The sequence below is a fragment of the Hylobates moloch genome, unplaced genomic scaffold (genome assembly GCF_009828535.3).
Source record: "Hylobates moloch isolate HMO894 unplaced genomic scaffold, HMol_V3 SCAFFOLD_9, whole genome shotgun sequence".
Lineage (NCBI taxonomy): Eukaryota > Metazoa > Chordata > Mammalia > Primates > Hylobatidae > Hylobates > Hylobates moloch.
The window spans coordinates 22,139,479-22,146,145 of record NW_026652284.1 but is presented as its reverse complement, the minus strand read 5'-3'; positions in this window follow the sequence as shown (position 1 = coordinate 22,146,145).

The following is a 6,667-nucleotide window of genomic DNA, read 5'->3' as shown; positions in this document are numbered from 1 at the left end:
TCCGTCTCAAAAAAAAAAAAAAGAATTCCAAATATGTAGTTCTGGTGAGGCAAATGAAGCCTGGTTGTGAAAGAAAAAAAGTAGACATTAGTGTAAGTAGATTAGCACAGCCAATTTTAATTAGATCGCTTTCTGCCCAGAGTTAGAGAGCAAGTTGATGATAATAATATTGCTTATATGGTTCTTCACAGTCTTAAAGCAACTTCATGCACACTTCTAAAAAAAAAAAAATACTTGGAATGATAGTAACACTATATATTGAAACTTATAAGATGTAGCTTTAAAAATAAAAGTACTTCAGGAAAATACAACGTTAAATGTTTATGTTAAAAAGAAGGCTGGTGGCCGGGCGCGGTGGCTCACGCCTGTAATCCCAGCACTTTGGGAGGCCGAGGCGGGCGGATCACGAGGTCAGGAGATCGAGACCATCCTGGCTAACATGGTGAAACCCCGTCTCTACTAAAAATACAAAAAATTAGCCGGGCGCGGTGGCGGGAGCCTGTAGTCCCAGCTACTCGGGAGGCTGAGGCAGGAGAATGGTGTGAACCCCGGGAGGCAGAGCCTGCAGTGAGCCGAGATCGCGCCACTGCACTCCAGCCTGGGCGACAGCGAGACTCTATCTCAAAAAAAAAAGGGCTGAAAAGAAGTAATGAAGGCCAGGTACAGTGGCTCACACCTGTAATCCTAACACTTTGGGAAGGAGAGGCGGGTGGATTTCTTGAGTCCAGGAGTTCCAGATCAGCCTGGGCAACATAGCAAGACCCCATCTCTACAGAAAATACAAAAAGTAACCACGCGTGGTGGTGCACACCTGTAGTCTCAGCTATTTGGAAGGCTTAGGTGGGAGGATTGCTTGAGCCTGGGAGGTCGAGGCTGCGTTGAGGTGAGATGGATCACACCACTAGACTCCAGCCTGGGTGACAGATCAAAACCCCATCTCTAAATAATAAAATTTAAAAAGCAAGGCCGGGCGCGGTGGCTCACGCTTGTAATCCCAGCACTTTGGGAGGCCGAGGCGGGTGGATCACGAGGTCAGGAGATCGAGACCACGGTGAAACCCCGTCTCTACTAAAAATACAAAAAAATTAGCCGGGCGTGGTGGCGGGCGCCTGTAGTCCCAGCTACTCGGAGAGGCTGAGGCAGGAGAATGGCGTGAACCCGGGAGACAGAGCTTGCAGTGAGCCGAGATTGCGCCACTGCACTCCAGACTGGGCGACAGAGCGAGACTCCGTCTCAAAAAAAAAATTTAAAAAGCAAAAGAAGTAAAGGGATGTAAGGAGCAGCAAGGATGAAACCAAACTGTCATTGTTCTCAGGTGATGAAACTGTCCACATAGAAAACCTCAAATAATATACAAATGAATTATTAGAATTAATGATAAGTTGTTGGATCAGAGACAAAAATCAATTGCATTGATTCTAGTTCAGAAACTAGAATACAATGAAAATATTCCATTTATCATAACAAAAGATTAAAGTAACTAAAATGAAATCAGCAAGAGTTGTGCAAGAAGCACCCACCCATTGCAGCTCCAACGGCCCCAAGTTTCCAGCTTCCACTTCCCAAAGGAAGGGGATGCAAGGGTGACAAGATGGTGCCAGGTGGCCTCTCTCAGACCTTTTGGAGGTTTCTTGAACCAGCCTTGCTGACTTTGTGGAATGTGTTGAGCAAATCCTGTTGGGTGAATCCATGAAAAATTCCAACTCCTGGTGGCAAAATTACAAAATTGCGGCCCTAGAAATGTTCTCAGATTTTTTTTTTTTTTTAAGACAGAGTCTCACTCTGTTTCCCAGGCTGGAGTGCAGTGGCATGATCTTGGCTCACTGCAACCTCCACCTCCCAGGTTCAAGGGATTCACCTGCCACAGCCTCCCGAGTAGCTGGGATTACAGGCACGTGTATTTTTAGTAGAGATGGGGTTTCACCACGTTGCCAGGCTGATCTCGAACTCCTGATCTCAAGTGATCCGCCTGCCTCAGCCTCCCAAGGTGCTAGGATTACAGGTGTGAGCCACTGCGCCTGGCCAAAATGTTGTCAGCTCCTAAATCTTCTAGAAGACACCAAATGTCTGGAGTGGTTTATGGCATGAATCCAGGATCATTTTTATCAGGAGGGGTAGAAGAACCAAGTCTGCAAAAATTTAATTCCAAAGTACGGCCCCAACACTATGAGTTCAATATGTCCAGTGTTTCAAGTGTACCCTTGCTCTTGGGCATTATTCAATGATGGCAGCTAAGAAAACTGACAGCCCAACTCCTTTCAAAATCAAGCCCCCAATGTGTCCCCAGTAATAATTCAATATTGTATCCAATGTCATTTTTTTTTTTTTTTTTTTTTTTTGAGATGGAGTTTCGCTCTTGTTGCCCAGGCTGGATTGCAATGGCGTGATCTTGGCTCACTGCAACCTTTGCCTCCTGGGTTCAAGAGATTCTCCTGCCCCAGCCTCCCGAGTAGCTGGGATTACAGGCGCCCGCCAACACACCCGGCTAATTTTTTGGTGTTTTTAGACAAGATGGGGTTTCACCATGTTGACCAGGCTGGTCTTGAACTCCTATCCTCAAGTGATCCGCCCGCCTCAGCCTCCCAAAGTGCTGGGATTACAAGCGTGAGCCACCGCGCTCGACCGTAGCCAGTGTCTTGAGTAAATCAGCTTTGTTGGGTGTTTCTCAAGAATGGCTGCTATGAAAACTTGGAGAAACTCCTTTCAAAATTGAGTCCCAAATGTGTCCCTAATCCTTAAATCTTCAATGTTGCATCCAATGTCTGAAGTAAATACACGCTATTGGATTCGATTGCAGGCTAGTTCCAACAGAGACAGGTAGATCCAACTCCTTATAAAATCAAATCTCAAACTGTGGTCCCATCTCTGAGACCCAGACTGTATCTAGTATCTGGAGTAAATCCGTGCTGTTGGACATGATTCCAGATTCTAGGATAGTTATGATGGAGATAAGTTATTTCAGCTTCTTACAAATCAAGGTCCAAGGTGTGTTGTTTCCTTTCCCTGAGCAGGTGGAATAGGTCTGTGGACAGTGACAGGTGCAGATGGTTTGCTGTGAAGATGTGGATGGAACCCCTTACAAAATGGAGGTCCAAGGTGTGTCCTGGTTCTTAAACTTGAACTCCTGGCTTCAAGCCATCCTCCCACCTCCACCTTCCAAAGTGCTGGGATTATAGGCGTGAGCTACCATGCCTGACCCCAGTTCTGAAGTTTTCCAGACTGTATCAGATGTTGCTACTAGATCTGTATCCAGTAAATCCATGTTGGAGGATCTTCCACAATGGAAATAATAAATTGAATGCCTTAAAAGATTTGACCTCAACTCAAATTCATTCTGTCTAAAGTCTAAAGTCAGTCAGTGTCGAAATGACCAGGCAAGGTCAGGATGGATTGCAATGAAAAGTGGGTTGAACGCCTTACAAAGGCCCACAGTGTGTCTCAACTCTTCGGCTAGGGACCTTGGGAGGCCACTCACTCTCATTTGCCACAAAATCCTAGCGTGACAAACTATTTTTGCACTGTGCTTATCTTAGGAAACTCCATCTCAAAAAAATCTTATTTTGCACTGTGCTTATCTTCCCAGGCGCCAGAACAGAAGGGAAAACTTGTACATAGTTGCAAATAACTTTACACTACTCCATCCCTCTACTGCCACGGGATCTACTTTGAGGCACTAAGAAAAAAAAAGACAGCAGTTTGAAAAGTGCCCCTATCAGAACAACATGAATTCTGCTAAAATTGAAGCAAGAACAAACATCGACATTTTTTTTTTTTTTTGAGGCAGTGTCTTCCTCTGTCATCCAGGCTTGAGGGCAGTGGTGCAATCATGGCTCACTGCAACCTTCGCCTCCCAGGTTGAAGAGATTCTCCTGCCTCAGCCTCCCAAGTAGCTGGGATTACAAGCCCCTTTCACCACGCCCAGCCAATTTTTCGTATTTTTAGTAGAGATGGGGTTTCACCATGTTGGCCAGGCTGGTCTCGAACTCCTGACCTCAGGAGATCCACCTGCCTTGGCCTCCCAAAGTGCTGAGATTACAGGCGTGAGCCACTGTGCCCGGCGTATAATTTCTATTACGATTTTTTTCTTTGACTCATGAGTTAGGGTTTTTTTCCCCATACTTTCCAAGCATAAGGTTATGTCTAACTTAATTGCTCTGTTTCTAACTTGAGTTTTCCATCAGAATTGTGTAAACTGAACCAATTGAGACGTCTATTGTGTTGGTTATTGTTTGTGCTGTTAATTGTCGGTCCTCTTCAATTAAGGCACAAACAAGATGAATTTTTTCCTCAAAAATTGATGTGGATGACCTGCTGCTGTGGGCTTCATTTTCAGCATAATCTCATCGCTTCTTAAAATGAGTTATCCAGTTGGGTATGGTGGCTCATGCCTGTAATCCCAGCACTTTGGGATGCCAAGGTGAGAGGATCATTTGAGCCCAGGAGTTCAAGACCAGCCTTGGCAACATAGTAAGACCCCCATCTCTACAAAAAATGCAAAACAAAAAATTTAGCTGGGCGTGGTGGCATGTGCCTGTCATCCCAGCTACTCAGGAGGCTAACGTGGGAGAATCGCTTGAACCCAAGGGCTCAAGGCTGCAGTGAGCTATGATTATGCCACTGCACTCCAGCCTGGGTGACAGAGAAAGACCCTGTCTCAAACACACACACACACACACACACACACACACACACACACACACACACTTATCTATTTGTCATTAATTATGGTTAATTAATAGGATATGTATGTCACCAATTTTTTGAAATTTGCTTTATGGCCCAGAATATCATAAACGTTCATAAAAGTTGATACTGACTAAGTTCCACTAATGTGAAAAGTCTGCTATTGCTCTCACAGCGTTTGCAGAAAGGCAGATGTTGGATTTAAACATTATTATTCCCACTTGCAGAAGAGATGTCATCTGCTTTTAAGGAAAAGCTGTAAACAGAAATTTGCTGTTGTGCATTAGAAATGCAATCTGAGGCCAGGCGTGGTGGCTCACGCCTGTAATTTCAGCACTTTGGGAGGCCGAGGTGGGTGGATCACCTGAGGTCAGGAGTTTGAGACCAGCCTGACCAATATGGTGAAATCCCGTCTCTACTAAAAATACAAAAATTAGCCAGGTGTGGTGGTGGGCACCTGTAGTCGCCCCTATTCGGGAGGCTGAGACAGGAGAATTTCTTGAACCCACGAGGCAGAGGTTGCAGTGAGCCAAGATCACACCACTGCACTCCTGCCTGGAGACAGAGCAAGACTCCGTCTCGTTAAAAAAAATTTTTTAAAGAAAAAAAAGTCCTGGGAAAAAAACCTATACCATAAAATCTGAAGGTCTGAGAAAGGTGCACAGAATTGTGGTGAATCTTCTTTACTACTGCGGTCTCAGCACCTAGCACCAACTTGTGCCTTAATCACAGCAGCCATCTCTTTTAGTAATTTGGAGAAAAAAGAAGAGGAAAGAGGGAATAGTGTTAGCATGTAGCAAATAAAGCATTCTCTAGAGTCAGATTTGGGTCTGAACTTACCTACCATACATGATCTTAGAAAAGTTATTTAATGTCTCTTAAGCCTCCGTTTCCTCATGTCTCAGATGGAAAGAGTAACATTTATGTTGCAGAGTTTGATTACTCATGAAAAGTTACTATATATCACAACCAATATAGAAAAGATACCTAATAAATGGTAGAGGCTATTGTAAGCTTTGTAACTGAGGGTGGGTTACAATGCAAAAAAGGAAACATCTTGGTTAAAATAAGATTCCAACTAAGGGTGACCCTGAGCAAAGTCTCTTGCAGTTGCTAGTATTACTCTTTCAGTATTTACTTAATGCCACCAAATGTGCCTGGTATTGGAGACACCACATTTAACAACCAGTTAGTCTCTGCCCTTTAGTTTAGACATTTGCCTCAGAGCTTTGCTCGTAAGTTATTTACTTTTGCAGAATTTGCCAACAAGGGCTTTTAGGGGGGCAAACAGGAAGGAGAGAAGCCTCGTGTCTGTGACAATTAGGAGTAGTGGGGACTGGCGAGCTGGCAAGGGTATGCCTTGCCTAAGTATCTTTTTCTTGTGCAGTTTATTTTTTTTATTGTGTAAAATATATATAGCATAAAGTTTACCATTTTAACTCAGTGCCATTAAGTACATTCACATTGTTATACAACCATCTCCACTATACAGAAATCCTTCATATCCCAAACTGAAATTCTGTACCCATTAAACAATAACTCCCAATTTCTTTCCACTCCCAGCCCCTGATAACTGCTGTTCAACTTTCTTTCTCTATGAATTTGACTATTTTAAGTCCTCATTGTAATAGTTAGGATTCTCCAGAGAAACAAAACCAATAAAAGATGATATATAGGCCAGACCCAGTGGCTGACGCCTGTAATCCCAACACTTTTGGAGGCTGCTGGAGCACCTGAAGTCAGGAGTTCGAGACCAGCCTGGCCAACATGGTGAAACCCCGTCTCTATTTAAACAAATGCAAAAATTAGCCAGGCATGGTGTTGGGTGCCTGTAGTCCCAGCTACTCGGGAGGCTGAGGCAGGAGAATCGCTTGACCCGTGGAGGTTGCAGTGAGCCAAGATCACGCCACTGCACTCCAGCCTGGGCAACAAGAGCAAAACTCCATCTCAAAAAAAAAAAAAAAAAAAAAAAAAAAAAAAAAAA